This window comes from Dermochelys coriacea, chromosome 7 (genome assembly GCF_009764565.3).
Source record: "Dermochelys coriacea isolate rDerCor1 chromosome 7, rDerCor1.pri.v4, whole genome shotgun sequence".
In the NCBI taxonomy this organism is placed as follows: domain Eukaryota; kingdom Metazoa; phylum Chordata; order Testudines; family Dermochelyidae; genus Dermochelys; species Dermochelys coriacea.
Genome location: NC_050074.1, coordinates 66,699,963 through 66,726,369, shown reverse-complemented (window position 1 = coordinate 66,726,369; position 26,407 = coordinate 66,699,963). Strand labels below are relative to the sequence as shown.

Genomic DNA, 26,407 nt, shown 5'->3' with positions numbered 1-26,407 from the left:
CACACTTCTGAATCTCCCACGTTTATATAACTTTGTGCAGAGTCTATGAGTTGTGCTGGGTATAGATATCAGGATTTGGCCCTTGATGTCCAGTGGAGTGACTGCTTGTTAATGATTGGTAGACCTGCAGTCACAGTGAAGTGCTATAACCTTGAAATGCTACTGAAGTATTAAAGGAACTATGTTCCTCAGAGTTCAACAGTTTTTTAGTAAGTTCAATCATGCTCTTTGCCAAGTTTGTTCTCTTTCAGAGAAGCCAGGGATTTCTTCAGAAAAAGACACAGTATCCTCTGTTCCTCTGCTCTGGAAACCATGCTTGCAAAGGCTTGCTGGCAGCTTAGAAAAAACACAGCAACTTGTTTACATTCACTCAATATGCATCATGGCTCCACCTTTGGATACAATAGTTTGAGAAGTTGGGACTCCAAAGTTTTAACCACAAATACATTAACAGTAAATAAATTACAGTTAATAGATATGTGGGACTCTGGAGCTAATGTTCTGATAGTGTGGACAGCATCTCCACCAACAGATGATAGTTTACATTTGTGTTAAAGTCTTGTCTTGTTTGTTATGTTGTATCTGATTGGGAGATGGGGTGGTTTAGTAAGAAGTTATATCCTGCCTGGGATGATATTGTTACTTGTAGTGTACCAATAAATCCCTAAGATTTCTATGAGCAAGTTTTACACTAAAGCCTTCCATAATCAGTGGTGCCAACTCTATTTTGTCATGAGTCTCATGGTATTTGGTGTCCTCCTGCCCCACCCTAGAGTTTTAGCTCCTGGAAACGTGATTAAGTGAAAATCTCTAGGATTTTATTTGTTTTTAAATAAGTTTCTGGTCATCATGCTTTTGGTGAAAAAGCTTGAAAAATCAGAGTAAAGCCTCAAGACTCAGAGCCAAAGAAAGACAACCCAACATTAAAAAAAAAAAAAGGAGGGCATGATTTTTTGGGACTTGACTCATGAGTTTTGATGGCTTGGTGCTGGCCATACTGCAACCTTTTCAGTCAGGCCCAGGCAGGTTTTGAATCAGAGGATTTGGGCCAAATTTCACTGAAGCTGAAAATATAGATGAGTGTGTTGGCCCACTCTATCAAAGCTAGATGGCTATAGCTGGCAGATGGACGACAATCCGCTTTAGAGAATGACAAAGTTCTTCAATGATCATTCTGAAGGGAAAAAGGGGTTGGGGGCAGGAGAAAATATTAGATAATCCTGGAGGCTTCCAGAGCCTAAACAATTTAATGTTTGCTTATTGCTTAGTGGTGATGAAGAACTGGATGAAAAATTGAGGGGAAAAAATCAGTTTCCATCTGGCAGAGTTTAAAAGCAGATCCATTTTTCTCTTTATTCTTTTGCAAAGTTTAGTTGAGGTTGGTCAATTTTATTTCAAAACATCAAAAGGGTTATTGACTCTCTTTGTTTGCTGTAAAGCAGGTTCAGGTAAACAAGTTTAGATGACTTTTTCTACATTTATCCAAACTGTTCAGTGTTTTGGGAAATTTCTCATTCTTAAAAACGCTCCCCATCATTTCATTTGAAAGATTTTCAACCAGCTCTACTATGTTAGGGGCCTGAGTCACAGTCCATTGAACACTATGGAAAGACTTTCATTGACTTCAGTAGGTTCTTAAGTGGTCTAAGTGGGCAGGTCCAGGTAGGATGAGGTAGTTTAGAAAAAAACACCGAACAGCTTTGGGGCAACAGGTAACTGACCACTTGAATGGATTCTCAGGAGCTGGATTAACTTCAACCCTGGAGATTATCTGTCCCTTAGATGTTTGTGAGGTAACAAGAACTCACACCTTACAAATATCTAATAGATATGTGGTTCTGGTCCCTTTCTGTGGTCGTACTGTTACAGTGGAAAAGGGAGATGTGATGTTTGAAACTTATAATTCTCATACCTTTGTTTTGTGTACTGTGTCTTTAACATTTTAGTAACTGTGCAGCCATTTTGTTCTCCAATACTGTACCCTGGTAGAATATTTACTGTACCCTATCATGATGCAACTTGTTCTCTTGTTTTTCTTAAGAAACTTTAGTCTACAAGAATATTTTGCTACCGGTGTAGGAAAATTTAAGAGCAAGTAGAGCTGGCTAAAAATTTATATACACACACACACACACTTGCAAATAGTCTCTGTCTCTCTATCTACAAAGATTTAAGACCAGCTCTGGTTAACTGATGAAGCTAATTGGTTCTTGTGCATCAAGTACCTTGACTTCAAGAGGTTTCTCACAATGAATATGAGACAAGAAAAGAGACCTACAGATTTCCTCTAAAATTCAATGATTTAGGTTTTATAAATAAGAAATGCAAACTTTATCAGATGACACAAAAATCCTCCTTCAAACCTTTGCCCAAAACTCAGATGGAACACTGAGGTTCATAAAGATTTTTCTACTTCTCTTTGCATACAGATTATCAGAAGCAGTAATCCGCATATGACAAAAGAACCTGTTCTCCTAAAACCCAGCAGGGTGGGGGTGAACAGCCAACCTTTGAGTGCTTTTCTTACATCAGTTGTAAGAATTTGAGGCCTCGAGATTTTTATTACCTCTTAATATGCTATTATGTTTGTGACTTACAATAAAAAACCCAACCAGTTAATCATGCAAAAAAGGCTTATACTAAAGAATTACTTTAATAAATCCCATCCCTAGCTTCTTGCTTTGTTCTTATTCCACCATTCATGATAAGGCTCTTCTGGCAAGATGTACATTTTAACGCACTCATCAAGTGTAGAACCCAATCATTGCGTAATTAAGAAACAGGACTTGTATTGCAAGTCACCACATGACATAGGAGTGGCAAATATAAAGGGATATTTGAGGTCATTTATTGTGCAATTGGTAGCAACTAATATGGAGATTTTTTTCAAAGTGCTTGCAAGATGTTTACAAGGGCTTGCTTTTAAATATTGGTGGCTGGAAGTTAATAAATGTAACAATTTAGGGACCTTTTTTCCATTTGATTTAAATGAATTGCTCAAGGTTTTTCTGAACAGTTAATCACTACTTTCCATTGTTTTTTAAAAAAGAGGCCCATAATATATTTATTGTGAATGATGAAATACATACCTGGTGTTATCCATCCATGGAGAAAGAAAGGGAAAGATAATTTCTTCCAATTCTGCCCAGTAGTGTGCCCTCCTCCAGGCTTCGCAGCCAAGTTTCTGTTCCTTATGGCTTAATTTCCTAATTCACTTAATGCAGATTTATCAAAGTTTAAGTGTTTCATCCAAATGGTGTTAAGCTAAAGATATCATCTAGTAGCGACGTGGAAGAAAGTAAAGTGACAATATATGGCACTCTAGTCCATATAATATGGAACACAGAAACATTAAGGACCAGGAGAAGAGCAACACCCTACGTAAGCACTAGGCGGCAATATAGTACTGGAGGCAAAAATGGCACTTGTAGTTCATGAAGCTTTACTGTGAAACTTAAATCGGTCATTACTGTAGTCTAGATGGAAAAAAGTGACATGTCTCTTCAGCAACTAACCAAAAAAAAGAAGATAAGTTGGGGGAAATGTGCACTTGGGAGAAGAGGCAATGGGTAAGGGAAGGCAAGTGCTTTAAGAGGCATTAAGTGTCACATTGGTGAACAGGGGAGTGAAATTAAACAAGCAAGGAGAAGTTTGTGACATCATTTTTTTAATAACATAGGCATTGAAATCAATGGGAGCTGTGGGCTTTTAACAGCATGGGGTTTGGCCCAACAATAGACTAGTATTTAATAATACAATTTACAATACATTTACCCCACCAATGTGCCAACATACAATTAGAGGTGCTAATAAATTAGGAGTATTGTAATTTGTTATTAAAGCTGAGTGAATTTTTTTTTTCTTAAAGAATTCTTCCTGAGAAGAGTGGATCCTTTTAGAGACATCAGGGTCTCTGGTTCCAGTTCAATTGCTGAACTGCTTTTGCAATTTTCTATCTGTGGACTGATTGCAAATAGTTTGAGTATTCAACATTTGGGCTGTGTTGGCTAGAAGTTGCTGAAGAGATCCTTCCTAGATAAGTTAGACTTCTTCAGTAAAATGCATTATCTGGGTACAGAGCTAAAATTTCAGTTTGTCTTGTCACAATAATATATAATGATTACATGTGTTTATGGTTCTAGCTATGATGGGTACAGCCAGATGTTTGTGCCAGGGTTCCAGTGAGGGGTTTTTGGGAGAATGCTGTCTGTTGGGTTCAACAGGAAGCATCCCATCTCATATAGCCTATACCAAGTGCATAACATTTCCTGGTTTGTAATCCACAGCACAGTCACTGACAAATTAACTGCATGTGCATATATAATTCTAGTTGCAAAGAATTAAAAAGAACGGTGTCAGTTTATCTGACCATACATACCAGGAAGCAGTTCAAAGGGGAGGCCTTCCTTGATTAGGAGGTTCAATTAAAAACAATAGCTGGCTACTGAATCTGGGTGTTCACTTTCTAATATCACTGGAACGAGCATGAAGATCTAGCAGAGTAAAGAGGGAAATCTTAGGAAGGAAATAGCGTTCTGGGAATGATTAGCTGACAACACTGAACATGTTTTGCCCTGAGCTGCATTGACAGCCGAGTTGTGGTCAGCAGTGTATCTGCCAGCTGGTCTCTACATTGTGTACACAGTAACATTTTTTAGTTAAGAATGCCCTAGAGAGGTAACATGCACTGTGGTGTAACTATGGCCAATGAAGGAATTTGCTAGACCTTCTGAGGTTCTTTATATGGCACTTAACCTTTAATGGCACTTACTTTATTTTATTTTTGAATACTCTGCTCGATATTAAACAGAGATCAGTTGAATCAACATCCCCAAACTCTAGGTTGGGATTGGGTGTTTTGAAATCCAAATTTAGATCCCAAGATCTACCTCTACAATGAGCCAAAACCAAAACCTCAGATCCAGACACCCCTGAATCTCAGAAGGTTCTCAGACCCTGGCAAAGTGTTCTGAACAAGGGCCACATATTTGGACTCTCAATTCGGGCTATAAATGGTTCTCTCTTCTAGGCAAGAGAATGTCTTATTCTGCCCATCACAAAGCCCTACCTATGGCAGGCAACAGCAATAATGATGCAGTGACATTAAAGCAGTAAGAATGCCCCATATTGTTTCAATGTCTGTACCAGTTGCAGTTCTGGTAACAGTTATGTTCTGCAAGGGTAGGAAAAAAGTGACTATGCTGTAAGTGTAATTATTCAGCCAAGAGATGCTTCTAATTTTTCATCCCGGATAAGCTATGCAATGTGATTAGATTAGATTTCTTATATTGTTCACTGACTTTTGGTAAATTACACCTTTGATTTCTGGTCCAATGAAAAGGTGCTAATTGCCTTTTTAAGTGCTCGTTTAATGTTCTGCAGTGACATAAACCATTCGTGCAGCAGAGTGCATGCTGGAACCTTCGAGAGGTTTCCCTCTGGCTGCTTTCTTTCATCAGCTCTTCACTTTTTTCTTCAAACCCTTCAAGGGCCCCCACAAGTACTAATTCTTCTGCAGATGAACAAATCTACAACATTGTGTGCTACAACTAGCTGTATTTTAACCAAGTTAAAAAAATTGTATCCTGTCTAGAAATCTCAGATTGTGATTATTCTACTAGCAGGAGACTAATAAACCCCATGCTGTCAGCGCACCCACCTCCTCTCACTGCAAGGAGGTATGGCTTTCTTCAAGGAAATCCTTCACTCCAGCCTTGCACAGCCTTTTGCAAATTATGAATGCAATTTATACCTTCTGCAATTTATGAATACTTCCCCCCACTCTGGTGCTGCCTTATCTGAGTCACTGGCACTGTAAGCTTGAGATATTTACATGAGCAAATTCCATTGAAATTAATGGAAGTTGTTGTAACCACTTGGCCCAGTCCCCCATCTTGACAGTCACCATTCTATTGCAGGTGTATCCAATTGCTGGGTTCCAACTTCCATGTGCTTCCAAGCCACCTGGATCGAGTCTAATCACTGTTTCTAGCTCTGAGTCTCTAGGGCGCACTCCCAGGCTGAGACCTCTTATATGAGCCCTTCCTGGGAACATGGAACTCTGTAGTCCAGCTGCCGCAGACCCCATAACCAGTGCCGCAGGCCTCCTAACGCCCCTCATAGTTCATACATTCTTTCTTAGCATCCCACCTATGCTGGGGCACTCTGGATTCTCATTTAACCTTCTGGGGACAAAATAGCAGGCAAGCAAGGAAAAAGCTGTGCAAAGGAATTTCTTAATCACATTTACTCTTAAAAGCACTACAGAGTAACGGATATTTGCAAATAACAAAAGGTCTAAGACATACCCCTCCTTAGTCTGACTTCACCTCAAATATCTCACCACACCTACCTTTGTAGGTCCACTGTCCCTCTCAAACCATCTGTTATCTACAGACAGGCACTCATACCACAGAATATGGTTTGAGGAGGAAGTTTGGGATATACCCCATAACTCACACAAAATTGCCGTTGCCAGACAAGGACACTTCACCAGAGAAGTAGATCGCATTATGGAATGGGCCACCAAAATACTGCAAGAGAACATGCTTCAGGTTCAGAAGTAAAACCCCCTCGAACCCCACATCCCTAGTTGTCACCTACTTACAGTGCATCATCAAACAACTATAACCCAATGGGGTTACTCATTGGGGACCACATCCCAAAAGAAATCTATCCTAAACCCCTTCTTCTGGCCTTCAAACAAACCCCCAGCCTCTCCAAGGTAGTAATCAGAAGCAAGCGCCCCACAGCACAGGACAGACCAACTCAAAGCGGCACCAGACCCTGTTGCAACATCAGATGCAAGATCTGTAGACATCTCCACTGCTACAATGATCAACACCCCCCACAACACAACTTTCAAGATACATGGGTTCAATATATGCTAATCACAATATGTGGTGTAACTCATCCAGTGCACTAAATGTCCCTATAGCAACTATGTGGGTGAAACCAGACAATCACTACACCCTTGAATGAACTCACACAGGAAAATGATAAAAGTGAAAACCACCACTTGACTTGTGGGTGAGCACTTCTCAAAAAATGATCACTTTGTATCTGAACTCTCAATCCTCATCCTCAAAGGAAACCTGCACAACACTTCCAAAAGATGAGCCAGGGAGTTTAAATTCATAACTTCGCTAGGTACTAAAAATCATGCATTGAACAGACACTGGATTTATGGCATATTACACTGCTATAAAACCTACTAACACCCTCCCTCAGCTCCTTCCCTAGTCTCCCCCCCCCACTTTCTTTCCTCCCTATGATTAGAGGGATGTTAATGGGCCACTTCACCTTGATCTTTGAAATATGCGTTAACCGCTTATGGTAAACAATCTGTTCCACATTGTATTTAGCTGTGATGTTAAGCAATTTCCCAGACCTGTAGAACAACTCTGTGTAAGCTCCAAAGCTTGTCTCTCTCGCCAACAGAAGGTGGTCCAAAGATGATATTGCCTCACCCACCTTGTCTCTCTAGTATCCTGGGACTGACACATCTACAATGCCACTGCATATTCACTCCTTCTGTGAGTCTGAGATCTTGTCAGCATTTCAGACTAGGCAGAGTTCCTCCTACCTCCTCTCTCCAGCCTATTCGTCTTGTACATGGTGATGAAAAACTCCTCTCCGCTCCTCCCCCAGCTTTCTCATGTACCCAGACTGAAACAATACAGTTCCTCCAGCCTTTGTGGTGCCCCTGTGCAGAAAATCCATTGTTCCATGAGATTGGGCCTGCAACTGACAGATTCAAATGTGACAGTCCAAGATTGACTGAAAAGTCATCACAAAGCATTCAGTTACATGTCAAAACGCCTTTTGTGGGCAGGATGGCTGTCGGGAATACATCATAACAGCATTGCTGTGGGTGAGGTTAGACTCGGGTTGCCAACCCTCCAGGATTGGCCTGGCCTGGCATCTGCAGGAATTTAAGATTAATCTTTAATTAAAGATTAAGTCATATGATATCTCTAGGAATTCATCCAACCACAGTTGGCAACCCTAGGTTAGACATGAGTTCATCGCATAATACAAAATGGTTACAGTACAAAACTAAGGTCACAATTTGTCCCAGACATATTGCTCTCTGTCACAGTTGTGCTTTTAAATCTTCTAGGTGACTCTGGGTTCCATGTGTCACTGTGCCTCCGTGGGTCACAACTGAGAATACCAAATTCAAGACTAATTGCTAAGAAATAGGGCAAACACCCCCGCAAAAAAAATGGTGGTTATTCTCCCATAAGATATACCAAACCAGTAACAAAAGTAAACTTCTGTCTCACCATACTTCCTAACAAGAGGTCAGAAAAGCAGCCTCCTTAGGCTTCTTCCAATCCTTGTATCACCACCGAAAACACTAGACTTAATGATGAGTGGTTATTTGAAACCAATTTCATCAAATAAAAGGTTCTTCTGATCCCAAGGCATCGCCCATGGTCCATTGTGAATTAAGTGCTCCTTGATGAGCCATTTAATTTGAATAGTCCCTTCAAGATGTGCAGGCTAAATACCTTGTGGGTGTTACCACAGGAGCAAACATATTTGAAATACAGGTGGTAAACCAATACTCAACTTCCAATACAAAAATGATACATGTATACAAATAGCATAATCATATTCAGCAAATCATAACCTTTCCATAGACACCTTACTTGACATACTTTGTACAAGATTTGTTGCAATTATATTACAGTGATCTACATGATCACATTTTATCACATAACATCACACCAAATTAAATTTGTTTAGTGAGTTAATAAAACAATTTTTTTCCCTAACTGCCAGCCTTGCAAATGCACCCTGGAGTCTTGTTGGGATCAGGTATAACCAGCAATAATAATCTGGGAGTCCAAATGACCTGTTCATTGACAACTATACACCCTATTACCCTTTAGTGGTATTGATGGGTATTGCCGAGAATGGGATTTGGAGACAATGAAATTGCACAGGTGTTATTGTGGACAATTGGCATACAGAATCTTTAATACTTGTGTTGTGTGAGAAGTGAACATCCCATTTAAGGGGAAAAAAAAGCTACTTATAAACTGCAGAAATCAGAGGTGGAGTGATTGCCATACAAAAAGCCCAGCGCTCCCAAAGCCATTTTAAAAGTATTTTTTTCCAAAGCAAAACCACACTCAAAGTTGATAAAATGCAGAGTTACACCATGAGTGGACTGGACCCCCATTGTTTTACAGTAGATTTTCCTTCTTTTAAACATATTTAGGGCTTTGTTTGTCAGCACAGTTGTCAGACATGAACATGTGGGCTCTGCTCACAAGGAAGGTGCACAGCCATTCTCTTGTGAGCAGCTCTGAAAAGTAAGGCATGCATAAGTCAAACATAGCAATAGTTCAGCAGAGCTGACTGGTGTGTGCTAATGTCACTTCAATTAGAGTGCCCTTTAAAATTAGACCAGCTTATTTTTTGTTATTACTTCCAGAGAAGATTAAATATGTCCCAATTTGAACTGGAAGAATTATTTTAGTCACACTGAAACGCATCCCTTCCACTATGCAAAATTCTGTTACATGAGACCAGGATTTTGTTCCTGATCTCCTCCCCACAAAGCCCCACTTTCCAAAGGGTCTAGTCCCTCGTTAGTAGCTAGAGCAAACATTCCCATGGGCAATAACAAAGTCCATTAGAAAAGGAAAATCAGACCCCTTTAATGTATGTTATTCCGCTTGAGAACAGGCCCAGCCAGCATGCTTGTTTTTATGTTTTTCCTCATGATAGTTTTTATGGAGTAGAGACTAGTTGCCACATCATGCCCTCACAAAGAAACCCCTACTAAGTGAGGTGGAGAAGGAAAATTCTTTGGCATCTCTTTGGCAGTTTTCCACTTATTAGTATTATGTAATGCCTAGATGCCTCAAACAGGAGGCCAGGCACTGGGCATGCACACAAGAAGAAACAGTCCATTGGCCCATTGAGCTTAGAGTTTAAAAAAAAACAAAAAAACCCAAGCAGGGTAGAAGGAAAAAGAGGTAAGATGACTTGTCAAAATTCCCACAGCCGTCAGAGGAAGGAATTGTACCTAGGTCTCCCGAGTCAAAGTCTTGCACCCTATCCATTAGACCAATCCACCCCTTCAGTTATTCTTATCCCATTGGTGTAACTGGTTAGGAGAGCTATGGAATTTGGCAGGCATGCCTACATGGATCTTGTGGATTCGTGCAGGAGGGAACCCACAGTAATAGCTCTTACTCCACTCAACACCCACCCCCCTCTTCCAGTATTGCTTCCAGTTCAGATTTCCTTGTGGACATCTCCTGTCCTCTCCCACACTTGACCCTTGATTTCTGAAATCCACAGTGTCCCTTCTGCCAACAGCGTCAGTAGGAGACACATGGGTCAAAGGAAGCAAAGGAATGGTGCTTAAGAGGTGGCGCGCCCTCCCCTTTCCCTATCCCCTTGTCATGAAAAGAGAAGGAGACCCATGAATGGGAAGCTCTCTCCATACATGGATCGCTACAAGATGACCCAGACCTTAACTTCTCATTTTGGTACCTGCTTCAGTAATAATGCAGCTGAGGATTTTTTTTCTGGAGTGGGGAACAGCATGGAAGAGTTATATTTCCAACACTGATCACTCCTTCGTACTTACTCACTTAAAAAAAAAGTGAGTGAGATGGGGTGGAATGGTTTCAGGAATAACTGTTCTCACTAAAAGTTTCATGCAATGCTTATCTATTCAGTTGTGTCATTCAATTTAAAGGGATACTGTGAAGGCAATTCATTCTTTCAAAATAATAGTTCTGCTTCTCACCAGGGTGTTGAGAGAGCTAATTCATTAAATACTCATCAAGTGTTTTGAGATATGAATGGGAGACAGTATGGGCTCATTCCAGTTCTCACTATAGTCATTCTGCTTTATCTATTAATACTTTGCTTTATATAAAGGGCTTAACAAAACATTTGAAATCTATGAGAGTCTCTCTCTTGCCATCAATGCAATTGGATTTGGTCCCTTTAGATGGACAAAATATTACTAGTTTAGAATGTCTTTCTTCAGGTTACTAGTACATTAGATTATTAAAAATGGAATTTTAAACATCAGAGCAAGTGCTCACATTTATTATGTTTCCTTCTTGCATTTCATTGAGCTTGGACAATGAAAATAGTCTGGTTTCAGTTTCCAGGTGATGTGGTCTTTGGGTTCAGAGCACTGCAGAGCAGTGGTTAACAAAATATTTACGATGAAATAAGTGAAGAGCATTTTGAATAGAAATGTATCCTTTTTTGTCTGAGGCTTTGGTCACATTTCAGCAAGATATATAAGCACAACAGTAACTCTAAGATGCAAGTAGTCCCACGTGCGGCTTGAAGTTTCTAAATCAGAGCCTTAATACCAGAAGAGTGCATGCATGCATGTGAAAGCTCTATGGTTTTCAGTGTGCTGCAGCCCTTGCAATCCTGTTCTAATGTAAACAGCTGGTAGCGACTTAAGTCTTGGCACATACTAGGTAAAGCCATTGTAAGTAACATTAAATAAAACAATTACAGAAATGGAAGCAGGTATTGCAACAAGGTCCTAATGTCTTGTGGTTAAAGCACTGGACTAGGACTCAGAGCTGGGTTCATTTCCAGCTCTGCTGCAGCCTTCAAATGTGACCTTGGGCAAGCCAATCTCTGTGTCTCAGTCCCCTAGCTATAAAACATGAATAATAATGCGTCCTTCCTCCTACTACTGCATATTTAGATCAGGACAGGAAAAATCTCTCACTGTATTTTTTCTGCACTGCCTAGCACAATGATATCAGCTATACCTCTACATGCAACAGTGGAAGTAGGGACGTAATTGAATAAGGAAAAATGCACACGCTCAGCATTTTGCAAAACCTGGAAACATGAAGGGGTTACCTTACTGAGGTACAGCATTTCTCTCATTCATTGTTTTCTTTCAGTACCTCAGTTTTCCTCCAGCTGTCTAGCTGTTTGGAAATAGTCATTTTTACACTGGGAATGTAATATTTTAATAAAGTGTTAAGTGAGCTTTGGAGAATCATTAAAATCTGTTTGTGGAAACATTGTTTCTCCATATGTTTATATTTTGTCCAGAAGCTGGGAGTGATTAGTTCTGCAGTCAGCTCTCCTGTTACTTAAGATGAGCCTAACTAAACATGGTTTGCAGAACCCTTTGCTCGGATTTTTCCAGCTGCCATCTAAGGGTACATCTACATTGCATCTGGGAGCATGCTTCTCAGCATGGATAGACAGACATGTGAGAGCTCTGCTTGAGCTCTCATGCTAAAAATGGCATGTGGCTACGGTGGCATTGGAGGTGGCTTCGGCTAGATACCTAACTACCTACCCAGGAGGTTGGATGGGATTGTACTTGGGTGGCTAGCCAACATCACTGCAGCCACATTACTCTGTTTTGTGTACTAGCTCACATAGAGTTAGCTCGTGACTGTCTACCCACCCTGGGACATATGCTCCCCGCTGCTGTGTAGATATACCCTAAGCTTGAAGGGTATTCCCTTTGGATTCTCATGCTAGAATGTCCCAACAAGAGCATTTCTCCAGAGTGAAGAATTTCATCTTGCCCCCAGAGAGAGTGAATACCTTCTGCAATGCTTCTGCTGGCCTGGGCAGAATTCAGCTGAGAAAAGGGAACTATCTGGAGTTTCCAGCTGGCTGCGGAGAGTTGCTATTAGTCTGTGATTCTTCTAGGTTAGTTCTAATGGGTTTTGTGATAATTTATTCCAGCTGCACGGCTCACTTTGGAGTCAACTAGCCCTTCAGGGCCTGATGTGATGTCCACTGAAGTCAATAAGTAGGATCCTTTTGTCTTCACAGAGCACTGGATTAGGACTTTAAGTACTGTATATTCTTGAAATTAAATATAGTTCTGGTGGACAGTGGTAGATTGGAAGTCATAGGGATGTTAGAGACCAGGTTCTGATACTGATTGCATGCGTATCAAATCCAAAGTAGCTGCATTGACTTTTGTGGGGTTACTCTGGCTTTACATCAGTACAACAGAATCAGAATCTGGACCATGCTGTAAGCTAGTCAGAAAGGCAGTGGTCTGTAAATGCAGGTGGCGGCTTTATTTGCACTAATTTGTCATTTAGCAGGAATCTAATTCAATCTTTGGGTGACAGGGGGCCACTGCAACTCAAGAAAGATTAATCATAGCAATCTCCCAAAGGGAAGTGCAACACTGGCAGGCCAAGTGCCAGCTCATGCCAAGGTCCACATGTCTCAGCTGGACACAGAGATACAGAGCTGGAATCTGTCCACCTCACTTGTGGGTTAATATTGATAAAATAGGTATTAGAATGATAAGAAAGTGTTTAGTGTTTAAACTCTACTGAATGTTTGTGAGTTGCTGCCTGCATTAATTTTACTTGTAATATCTGTGTTCCATGCTGTAGTGTAATATTTGAGCAGTTGAATTGTGAGCCTCTGACCATATGAATCACCATTCGGGAGAGGGCCATTAATTAACACGAAGAGCTGCTCTTTGACAGAAATCATTACTCCCCTGCTGAAAGAGGAGACTCATCAATGCCAGACAGGCTCTGGCCAGATCTTACAACTGGAAACTCCCCACGTCTGCTTTGAGAAATCGTCAGCCAAAGGACTAAAGACTCTTGTTGCCATTCTGTTCTTCTCCCCATGAGGATGAGTCATGCAAGTGGATTCCTCCCATCCACTGAGTTTGCTGCTCAGATCACTTGGTAGGAGGGCGATAAAAACCTCAAACAAAAGGAACTAGGTATTTCTAGGTTGCTTGGACTCTGGTGGGACAAGGTGTTTCCAGGCATAAGAAGGAGATCCCCAGATGCTTAGCTTGGGTTAGCCTTAAGGGACAAATTTGACCTTGCTGAGCATAGAAGCCTATACTACCTCCTTCATGTGTCTGATTGCTTTAATCTTGTAAATAACTCTTTTCCTTTTCCTATTTAATCAATCTTCATCTAGTTTACTATGCCATTGGCTACAAGCTTTGTCTTTGGTGCGAGACCTAAAGCGCAGTTGACCTGGGGTAAGTAATAGTCCTTAGGGATCAGGAGAAACCTGAATATTGCTGTGATTCTTGGTCTCGGGCCATTTGTCAGTGGTACACTCACCTCGTGGCAAGACAGACCAGAGTACCCAAGGGGACTGTATTTGACTCCATGTTAAGGCTGGTATAGTGCCTGAGGAGTTTGCACTTGGTGAAGTTGATTGGTGAAATATAAGCTTAGAACTCATAACCAACTAGAAGTGTGTGCCCTGATTTCTAACAGTCTGCCCTTAGGTTGTTACTCATACTCTTATATAACCTTTGGGAGTGTTACAGGAAGTAATGTCAATGGGTATTGCACCTGATTACCCCAGAGCTGAATTTGGCTTGGAAGCATTTTGGATGGTGAATCATAAGCTAATGGTCTTCTCTTAGCTGTTTTTCCTTTTGGAGTGTAATTTATGCATTTTGCACACCCACTAAATGCCAAAATGGTGCAAAGTACACTGTTGCCACATATACCCTTTCTGATAATCTTATGCTGACGTGCATTTCTCACCGTTTACATGTCTACTGAGTTTGGCCCCGAAATGTCAAATGAAATTCTACTTGCTAGCTCCAGGTTGCATTTGGCCAAATGTCTTGCAGTCTCTGATTCCAGTAAGAATTTGTGATGGTGAAATTGACTCTTAAAACAGAAACCACAATGGCTGTTTATAACAGTTGAATCAGAAGACTTAACTGCTAGAGATTATATTGTGGCTTTGAAGCCACAGCCTTCACTGAGTGGGAGAGGAAGGCTTAATCAGACGCTATCATTCTGCTATCAGACCCTATCATTCTGTCTAACCCAACCTGAATTCCTCCAGGGGTTCTGAGAAAGACACGCTTGCATGAGATTTCCAATATGCTATACAGGGTGCAGTAAGGTGGGAGAAGTCTCCTTGCACACTCCCCCCTTTACACACCCATGCACAACCAAGCCTTATGGATTTATTTTAGTGTGAGCCGTGCTTTGAGTTTCAGCGCTTACTGAGAGCTATATCCAATGAAAAGATTGTTATACCTGTACTGCACCTGTATTACTGCTCTGTGATCCACAGCACTCACTCTAGGCTCCCAGCTGTCACTTTTTGGGCAGAGACCTGCATATCTTCCCCCCTGATGTTTTTTTTTTTTTCAGGCTGCACACTTCCCTGACTGCACTGCGAGCTCCCCAGGAGGTCAGGCTGCCTACGCAGGCCTGCTTAAGCATTCTCCTCAGAGGCTATAAACAGCATAATTGCGCACAGTTAAAAGTTACCACACAGCCCTTTCTAAGCAAGCATATTAAGTCTCAAAGTGAAAGCATTACAGAGAAAACATTAAAAATAAATTAAAAATCCTAAACACATGCTAATAAACTTATAAGGGATCACCCCCAACTCCATAAAGGGCTCTGGTAGAATTCAGTCCTTCAGACCCCAGCAAGGGGGTTTTCTGTGGTCACAAGTTCCTAACAGCCTTAGCTCAGAATAAGAACCCATATGCATAGGTTAGCCTTTCCTTTATGCAGCCCCGGGCTTTGATCTGCAGAGACCATGAATAAGGAATCAGCTAGACAACACTTCTCACCTCAGGGTGTAACTTCAAAAGGTTGGGTCTGGAAGTGGGAATTTGCAGTACTCTCCCCCCAGGTATTTCCTAGGAACTCCATTTACCTCTGTTGGTCCTGAAAGTTCCTTCTTGTCTGGCACATTGTTTAAAATAGTCCTTTGATGCTCCTAACACTTCCCAGGGTTTACATTGGCCACGTCTCCCCCACTAGAGAAGTTACATATAATCTTACAATAATACATAAGTTTTGCATTTCTAATATAATGACTCCAAAGCCAATTAAACTTAAGATCTCCTAAAGATACTGTAGAAAATTGCCATATCTGTCACAAATGTTTCTCACAGTCTTTAGCAGCATGACATGATTCTTTTATTTCTCTGTTAGCAGGTGCTGGCTCCACACAAAGAGCTGCAGTTTAACAACTACGGATGCTGATGCAGCTATTCAGATTTTATCCTAAAAATGAAGGCAGGTCTCCCCATCCAAGGTGAAGTTACTGTGGCCTTAGGACTAAAGAAGCCTGGAAAGAAGGCTTAGGCTCCGGTGTATGTAGAATTTAAATGTTCTTTATGTTAATATACCAGACTCCAGGAGGGGATGGCTGTGACAAGTTCAGTCACCGAGACCCCCTTGGGACTGTCACCTGATGTGCTGGAATTACCTCCGAGCCCGTTTTCCCTGCCTTGTTGAGCCAGACACACTAGTCTGCTGCAACAGAGACCCAGGTCTGGTCCACACCCCCAAAGCTGCAGACTAACCAAAAACTGCTCAGCAGGTCACCTATCTCCAGCATCTAGACACCCAGTTCCCAATGGGATCCAAACCCCAAATAAACTTGTTTTTCTCCGTATAAAATGGATAGACATATGCACAGCTGTTTGCTCCTCCAGGTATTAATCACTTACTCTGGGTTAATTAATAAACAAAAGTGATTTTATTACGTATAACAAGTAGGATTTAAGTGGTTTCAAGTAACAACAGACAGAACAAAGTAAGCCACCAAGCAAAATTAAGGAAAACATGCAAGTCTAAGCCTAATACATTAAGAAACTGTTTACAGGTAAAATCTCACTCTCAGAGATGTTCCAATAAGCTTCTTTCACAGACTAGACTCCTTCCTAGTACTGGACCCAATCCTTTCCCCGTTCAGTCCTTGCTAGTTCCAGCTCAGGAGGTAATTAGGAGTTTTCTCATGGCTGGCAGCCCCTTTGTTCTGTTCCACCCTATTTTATAGCAGCAAGGTGGGAATCTTTTCTCTCTGGGTCCCCACCCCTCCTAAATGGAAAAGTACCAGGTTTAAGATGGATTTCAGTATCATGCGACATGGTCACATGTCCTCTGAGACCTCATTCTTCATTACCCACCGGCTGGCCAGCATGTACACTGGAAGGCTTGCAGGTAGATATACCTATCACAACCATTTGTCCTAACCAATGGGAGCCATCAAGATTCTAAGCCACCATTAATGGGCCACACTTTGCATAATTACAATTGAACCTCAGTTACATTTCATATTTCTAGCTTCAGATACAAGAATGATTCCTACATACAAATAGGATGAACACACTCAGTAGATTATAAGCTGTGTAATGATACCTTACAAGAGACCTTTTGCATGAAGCATATTCCAGTTACATTATATTCACATTGATAAGCATATTTCCATAAAACATTATGGAGCGCAGCGTCACAATGGCATTTATTCTTTGTAGAAAGGCGGCAGTTTGTAGGAGCTGGGTGGGGATTCCACCAGCTGCTGAAGGCCAACAGGCTGATGTGCATGGCTATATCTGCACATATGGCATCTCATGGAACCTGAAGAGAGATGTTTTTGCTGGCTTTTGCCTAAAACAAAGATTTACATATGTCTCTCTCCCTGCATTTCAACTGTGTATACCTGGGATAGTTGTTTTCAGAGTTGCTAATCCTTATGCTTCAGGGTCTGAATTACTACCTTGGATCAGGAAGGAATTTTTACCCTCATTGTATAATATCCTGCTAAGCAGGGGCTTTGTGGGATTTAGTCTTTATTCAAAGCGTCAGCCACTGGCCAGAGCCCAAGACAGTGGATCAGATCCTCAGCAGGCCTAAAACAACACTGTTCCCCTGACTTCAATGGAGCGATGCTGATTTACGCCAACTCATGATCTGACCCAGAACCTACAGTCTATGCGCCTGGTCTAGCAGTTCCTCACCACCTCACATTCCAGCAGCATGAATGATCATTTAGTAGGCACTTTGTTTCTTACTGCCATGGCTTCAGCGCTCTGTTGGAATGGGCACAAAAGAGCAGAGGGCAACTGCAGAGCACAAAGATGACAAAATAAAATGGGGAGAACCTGTGGGTTGTTAGGATCTTAACAGAGAGCCCTATGACAAAATGCAATCAGACAGAAAGGACTTGGTTTCAGATGTAAAGTAAACTACATAGGTGAAAGGGTTCTCTTTAAGCTGTCAGCATTAATTTAAGCCAAACTTAATTAAAAAAATAAACCAAAACAGCTGGATCTAGGAAGTGGTTGATTGACCTCAGCACTAGCCATTTTCCTTTTCTCCTCTTAAACCATTGTTTGTCAGCTTCCACTTAAAGCAAACCAGAGCCGTCAGGCTAACCACAATCAAAACCAGTGGGTTTGCTTCCATCTATTATTTCTCTGCATATTTGACATGCATTAAGAAAAAGTACAAAGCATTACTGAAAAATCTTTCCTCCCCATGTAAAAAGGTGCTGTATTGTGCTGCTTAGGTGGAAATCCCAGCAAAACATTTTACACTAGCATAATGTCTTGTACCCCAGAAAACCTCAAACTGCTGTGCTTACTGAAAATGACCTGCCGATTATAGATGAGGGTTAGTGCAACCATTGTACTGGGGAAGCAGTATTGCCTGTACTTAGGGTACAGGACTGTGATACAGCAAATACAGGTTCTACTCCTGGCTCTACAAACTAACTTGGTGAGTGAACTTGGAGTTGCATCTTGTGTCTCTCTCTTTTCCCTCCCACCACTTGTCTAGAGAGAGTGTGAGCTGCTTAGGGCAAAGATTATCTCTTACTATTTACTTGTACAGTGCCGAGCAACAGGGGTCCCCTGTTGTTGTTGCAGCCTCTCTAGGCACAGCGTTAATACAAATAAATAGTAAACTCAAATATAACTTCCTTTGAGGTGAAACATGGCAACTGTATAGAAGTATACAATAGCATATATTCAACATGGATGCGGGGTGGGAGGACTTAGGCAGAACACAATTGCCCAAACAAATTTGGCCAGGACAGTGGATTTAACATCCCACCTCTTGTGGAAAAAGCCATAGCCCCTAATTTGATTTCTCAGCTTAATCAGCACTGATGATGACAAAAGAGAAACACCCAGCTCTTCAAAAGGTATTTAGGTGTCAGTCTCATTGAAGTTGTTGGGAGTTGGTGTTCAAATACCTTTGAAGATCTGGGCCAAATTAAACACATAACTGGTGTTATTCATCACGTCAGTACCGTAAAGCCTACCCAAAAGATTAACATAACACTGGTGCCGTTGGTGATGGCGTTCAGTCTAATAAACACTGCAGAGTCAATGCTTTCTCCATACACCAACTCTCAAAGCATCTTTTCTCAAAGTAGTGGGCTACCTGTGGGAAAGCCAAATTGAGTTTCTTCAAAAAGACTGTCACATGATCAGTGTCACAGCCACTTATTCAACCTCCTGGAGGGAACTCACTCTGGTACTGAAAAATAAACATGTTCATCATGTTTATTTTCTGAGCTGTTTCTCAGAAGCTACTAAAGGATGACAAACTGTTTACTTACTTGACTTCCTATTGTGGGACTTTCAACATTTCCCCCATATAGGTACAGAGTGCTGGTACAAGGAGCATTTATTAACACCTGAGTGGGTGACTGGATGGTTCAAGAAATTACTAACATAATACCTCTCACTCCTAGGTTACCAGTTTAAGTCCAAACCACGGAGTAGTGTCTAAAAGGTGTTATCCTATTGTTTGTCAGCAAACCCATTCAGTTCTCAGTCCTGTCCATAGTAGACAGTTGTAGACAAAACCCATTCTATTAACCTCAGTTGGATTATTAACATGCTTAAAAATTTAGACATGTGCGTAAGTAACCTGCTAAATCAGGGCCCAAATCTAATAACAGACTTTAGAAAATAACAATTATCTGTCAAAGTGATTGTTCATATAGTGAAACAGTATCTGGTGCTGAGGGAGTGTCTGAAATCTATGTATGTATAAGATAATTTTGCAAAGTATAAAGCCAAAATTTTAAAAAACATGAACCTAAGGTCAGATTCCTGAGTTCATATTTAACTTTAGACTCCTATTCATAGTCTTGCCTAAATGCTTTGATTTACTGGGTTTTTTTATTTTATTTGACCCTCATCTTGAATACCACAATAGTATTGAGAAAAAGAAGAAAATGAAGAATGCATAGGCATTCTTAATGGCTGACTGTAGGGAAATCTGAGCAAATATAATGAATGAGGGTGATTTGTTATGAAATATTGCTATTCCTCTTTTAAATATTAGTAGGACATTGTGTGAGTATTTGCGTTAGAAGAAATGATTTGATGTTTAGTTGATTAGTTGTATTTTGAAAAATATCTAATAAGTAACTAAGTAACTGTTGGCTTTTGTTTTAGTGGAAATTTGTTGATTTAGTTGGTTTCTGAAATGGCTCTGGTGAGCTGGCCTTATTTCCCTTTGGTACTTCAGAAGGAAGCCTAAAACTCTGGGATTGATTCTGACCTCACTTACACCAGTGTAAATTAGGCATAATAGAATTCTAAGTCAACAAGTGACACTGGGGAAAGTCAGATCAAAATTAGGCCCTCTCCCCCTGCCTGTGCAGAGCTGTATCTGCATCCAACATTCAAGCCAAACTGCCACATTTGAAAAAGTTTGGTTAACCTTTTCCTCAGTGTTCATGGCCTTTACATTTCTAGATTCCATCCAGCAACAGAAGCTCCAATTGCCAACATAGAGGCTATTCGTGTAGTGTTTTTGAATAATCAGATTTCTGGTGCAAGAGGTTCGTATAACTGTAATAAGCATCTCCCACCCTTTGAGCGCTTATCAGAAGCAAATTGAATTAGGCACCTGAATTCGAGTCAGGCACCATTATGTTCTACTACACAAAGAGTAACACATTCAACCTTGATGGCCTGAATTTCAGTTTATGAGGGGGTGGTGGGAAACCAGGAAATACTAGCATAAGTTGTCCATGGGAGAGAGGCCACAGTGATTCAGAATGACAAAATGGTGGCAGCCTCACAGCTGCTTATGCATCAGGCAGGAAAACTTAAAATTAAAGAAAACAGATGATGTCTTTTGCCACTGCTGTCTACATAAACCGCAGCTGAACTTTGGATCTGAACTTTGCTGCTGACTCCTATTTCTATAACCACCCAAGCTAAAACCTCCAATCCAAACAACCCCAACTGCTGGAAAAGCTTGGCTCTAACTTGGGCCCATCTCTGTTCTCAGCCTTTCATTCAGTTTGCTAGTCTCATACAGCAAGGGAGTAAAAGTTTTAGTCCTTTCAAATTTAGTAAGAGTCCTCTCTCTCCTTTTCAATTTTGTCTTAATTAATGCATTTTTTCATCTCAGTAACACTTGTCCCAGACAACCATCATGGACTAACAAAATTATCAAAGAGCTTTGAAGAGCTATAATTTGATGTCTGGATAGTTTGACACATTTAAAAGGCTTTTTATTAACCTACGATTTAAAATTTGGAGGGAAGTTTATTTTAAAAAACAAATCCAGCCTAGAACCTGTGGCAATGCATCCATATAAAGGTATAAGTGTTCAATCTCTCCATTTTATTACATGCCCCTGTCTCCTACATTCCTGTCCTATGTGCCTGTATCTTCCTGCTTTAGCATTACAGTTGTCCTGCTGCTTTTTCCTCTGACTAACAATGAAGAGATCAAGCCGAAGATACTGTAGAGATGAACTGAGAAATGCACAATATATGGTAATGAAAGATGGCCATGAGCGCACTTTGTACTGTATTAGTGAGATTTTCCCTCCTCACTATGCTGGCTGTGAACCACCTACAATGAGCCCAGGGAGAATTTCCCTAATGCAGGCCCTGTCATCATAGGTGACCGTACACTGTCCTGCTTACAAGCTCCAGCAGAGGGGATACACTAGGGAATGGAGGGGCACCGATCAGCCTCACTTCAGTCCCTGGAAAAATCATGGAGCAGGTCCTCAAGGAATCAATTCTGAAACACTTAGAGGAGAAGAAAGTGATCTGGAACAGTCAGCATGGATTCACCAAGGGCAAGTCATGCCTGACTAACCTACTTGCCTTCTACGACGAGATAACTGGCTCTGTGGGAGAGGGGAAAGCAGTGAATGTGTTATTCCTTGACTTTAGCAAAGCTTTTGATACTGTCTCCCACAGTATTCTTGCTAGCAAGTTAAAGTATGGGCTAGATGAATGGACTATAATAGGGGTAGGCAACCTATGACACGCGTGCCAAAGGCAGCACATGAGCTGATTTTCAGTGGCACTCTCACTGCCTGGGGTCCTGGCCACTGCTCCGGGGGGCTCTGCATTTTAATTTAATTTTAAATGAAGCTTCTTAAACATTTTAAAAACCTTATTTACTTTAATATACAACTCAACTATTGTTGTATGTAAAAACTTATAGACAGAGACCTTCTAAAAACATTAAAATGTATTACTGGCATGCAAAACTTTAAATTAGAGTGAATAAATGAAGACTCGGCACACCACTTCTGAAAGGTTGCTGACCCCTGGACTATAAGGTGGATAGAAAGCTAGCTATATCATCGGGCTCAACGGGTAGTGATCAATGGCTCAATGGTCTAGTTGGCAGCTGGTATCAAGTGGACTGCCCAAGGGTCGGTCCTGGGGCCAGTTTTGTTCAATATCTTCATTAATAATCTGGAGGATGGCGTGGATTGCACCCTCAGCAAGTTTGCAGATGACACTAAACTGGGAGGAGTGGTAGATACGCTGGAGGGTAGGGATAGGATACAGAAGGACCTAGACAAATTAGAGGATTGGTCCAAAAGAAATCTGACGAGGTTCAACAAGGACAAGTGCAGAGTCCTGCACTTAGGATGGAAGAATCCCATGCACTGGTTAAGGACAGCAGTTCTGCAGAAAAGGACCTAGGGGTTACAGTGGATGCGAAGCTGGTTATGAGTAAACAGTGTGCCCTTATTGCCATGAAGGCTAATGGCATTTTGGGCTATATAAGAAGGAGCATTGCCAGCAGATTGAGGGACATGATCATTCCCCTCTATTCGGCATTGGTGAGGCCTCATCTGGAATACTGTGTCCAGTTTTGGGCCCCACACTACAAGAAGGATGTGGAAAAATTGGCAAGAGTTCAGCAGAGGGCCACAAAAATGATTAGGGGGCTGGAGCACTTATGACTTACGTGACTTATGAGGAGAGGCTGAGGGAACTGGGATTATTTAGTCTGCAGAAGAGAAGAATGAGGGGGGATTTGATAGCTGCTTTCAACTACCTGAAAGGGGGTTCCAAAGAGGATGGATCTATCTAATCTTAGTGGTAGCAGATGACAGAACAAGGAGTAATAGTCTCAAGTTGCAGTGGGGGAGGTTTAGGTTGAATATTAGGAAAAACTTTTTCACTAGGAGGGTGGTGAAGCACTGGAATGGGTTACCTAGGGAGGTGGTGGAATCTCTGTCTGTAGAGGTTTTTAAGGCCCAGCTTGAAAAAGCCCTGTTTGGAATGATTTAGTTGGGGTTGGTCCTGCTTTGAGGTCTCTTCCAACCCTGATATTCTATGACTTTGTACATGCTTTGAAAATGAACAAAACCACATCAACAAAATACCTATTCCCATTCCCAAAATACCCAATTTCCATTCCCAACTGGGAGAGCCACAGGTCTCTAGCATTTGACTAGCTGCTTAGGTTGAAAAGTGGCAACAGGATATAGGCATCTAAATATGCAGATAGCTCCTAATGGGATTTTTAAGGCGTTAGATACCTAGGCGCTGTTTAAAATGATAAAAGTCCTGTCTGCATCTTTTGAAAGGCACCTAAATACCTTTCAAAATCTTAATCTGAGCATTTTTTGCAGCAGGATTAAAACCAATATTGCTAATATCCCTAGACCTGTCTGCATGAAACCTCTGAGGAAACCTAAAAATGTGCTAGTAAGCAAAGGGTAAATCTGACTGTAGGAAGTAATTCATGACCTCTTTTTGACCCTATAAGACAACAGTGGCAGTGGCATTACTCCCTGATTGCAGACTCAGCTTCTTGCTGAAGAATGGAACTGTTTTCTTAGAGCTAAACATTTTCTAGATTTAAATAAAACAGATTAACCCCTCTCCCTCTGATTCAAAATGGATTCCACATACTATCAGACTTCTCAGATCAGTTCATATCTCATGATGAATCTAGCCATATTTGCAGCATCCTCTTGACATACAATACACTGAATTGTTAATTGCTTTCTTCTACTGTGTGTGGGGGCAGCCATTTTTAATTGTTTTCATAATGACAAACAGAAGCACGAGGACCTATCATTAGATTAGCAAGATGAATGTATCATTCAACTTCTATTCCAAAGACCCCAGTAAAAAAAAAAAAGAGTTTTTCATTTTTGTATTGCATACTTTACACTGCATCAGTTTGCCTTTATCAATCTTTAATAAAAATAATACAAGTGTTTCCCATATGCTGCAAGTTAATAGTTATGGCACCCCAGAAAAGAAGAAACTGCACTCCCATAATTAACATTCCCTAGCGGAGAATCCAAGAGAACTTGCTGCAAAATTAGGGCTTAAAATGCATTTGACAGCAGCACCAACACGAGCATATAACTGCCATAGTAATCCTTCTCCAGTGCATGCCATATGCACTGTTAACACTATCTATTCCTCTAACCAGTATTGTCTCATGGTTTCTTTGTACTCCCCCGTCTGCCTCCTTATTATCTGTTGTCCTAGACTTAGACTGAAAGCTCTTTGGGTCAGGAACCAACTGTTTGTTCTGTGTTTGTTCAGCACCCAGCACAATGGAGTCCCGGTCCACCCCTGGGGCTCTTAGCCAGTATGGGGTGGTTATTATAACAGCTTAGGAAAGGCTCTTTGAAACACAGAGAGAGAGGGAAAGACAAATTATGGCATATAACTGCAATTTCTATCCAAGTCTGGAAATTGAAGAGGATCACCATTTTTTTTATTTGTATCACAAATAGCATCTGGAGGCTATAACCAAAATAGCTGTACATACACATGGTAAAGAGAGTCCTTACTCCTAAAAGCTTACAGGCTAAACAGAAAGACACATAGAGGAAGCATTCACCCTATCTTAGAGAAGGAGGACTAAGGCAGAGATAGTTGAAGCAATTTGCCAAGGGGGATATAGAAAATCTGTGGTAAAGGTAGGAATTGAACCCAGAGATCTCCAGTCTCAGAGTCATCTCCTCCTCTAAGAAATGGGTCCAACATACTTTTTTTTTAAGCTTATCCTTCAGTATTTTAAGTTTCAGGACATCATCACTACCCCTGGTGATCAGTTCATTTTTAACAGGGAATTAAAAGAGAGTGGCTTTGAATGTATTTATACATTTATTTATTTTTTGGTAAGTTACTGAGTTTTCTTCCTTTGTGCCAAATTCAGGAAGTTGAACCAAAAAAAAAAACCCACCCCACCATCACCACCGCTTTACCAGAAAGAGTGGGGCTGGGCTTTGATAGCATGTACACTAAAAATTGGTGATTATGCTGCAAACTGACTTATCCATGGCTTTTTGTACACAAACTGAAACCCTGAATGTGGAGGGTGCATGGATCCAAAGCAAACTGTAGGAGGATGGAATGACTCAGGACAAGGAAAGAACCCCCCAGCTACAACCAGCAAAAGCAAAATAAGTTATCATAAACAGACTAGACACTCCCTACCTTGAGGCTGAAACTAGCTTAACAACTGCAGACAAACTAACCAATCTTCCCCCAACATACACTCAACCCCAGTGCTTTTAAAGCAACCAATTTATAGTCCTTATCCTAAGCACCTGTGCAGGTATGGGAGCAGCTGAACTGAGATTAACCCCTTGTTTGCTGGTAATGCCCCTGCATCCTGTTACACAGACATGAATCGGAGCAGCAGATTTTGTCAGAACTGTACTCCTCTTTCTTCTCAGCGCAACTAATAAAAGGCATGCAAGACAATATCTGTTTATGTTTTCTGCAGAGATGGGTATAACATGGTCACACAACCTAGGCAAAAATCTATGCTATGAGCAAGGGGTGTGATTCCCCTGCTTGTGCACACATATTTGTGCTAGCTTGATGAGAGCTATCACAAGCATAAATAGTAGTGTTGCTGCGGTAGCACAGGTAACAATGCTTAGCCCTGACAAATACAAATACACCTGAACCCCGTGGGTACATACTTGGCTCAGCTAAGTTGTGCCTCCACTGCTGTGATCCATGCTACCATGGCTACCCTGCAATTTATATTCATGCTAGCTCAGTGACAGCTAGCATCTGTGTACATGAGCAGGGCCATCATACCCCTAGCTCATAACCTAGATGTAGCCATGTCCCAGTCCTGATTTCTCTCTCTGGCCCCCGTTATCTTTCAATCCTGTGCAGCTCTTGACTTGCAGGATCTTGCAGTGGACATGCCAAAACAGAATGTAAAAAAGGTTATTTATGGGTTGAGTGCATTCACAAAGTACCGGGAATCTTGCAAGAGCTCCCATTAGCTTCAGATTTCTGAACCAATTCTGGAGAGCCAAATTCAGCAGGTTACTTCTTGGAGTCATGGCTGAATATGATTCAAAATTTTGCATAGTTCAGATAACCAGCC

At 41.2% G+C, this 26,407-nt stretch overlaps 1 long non-coding RNA gene across 2 annotated transcripts in view; it reads right to left on the bottom strand.

Annotated features, from left to right (window-relative positions):
* The window catches only part of LOC119858781, a 75,836-nt gene extending 50,119 nt beyond the window's left edge, over positions 1 to 25,717 (bottom strand). For both annotated transcript variants that reach the window (XR_006282714.1, XR_005294006.2), the window contains exon 1: positions 25,495 to 25,717. This is a non-coding gene — a long non-coding RNA (uncharacterized LOC119858781). The remainder of the gene's footprint in view (positions 1 to 25,494) is intronic.
* Between the last annotated feature and the right edge of the window lie 690 nt (positions 25,718 to 26,407).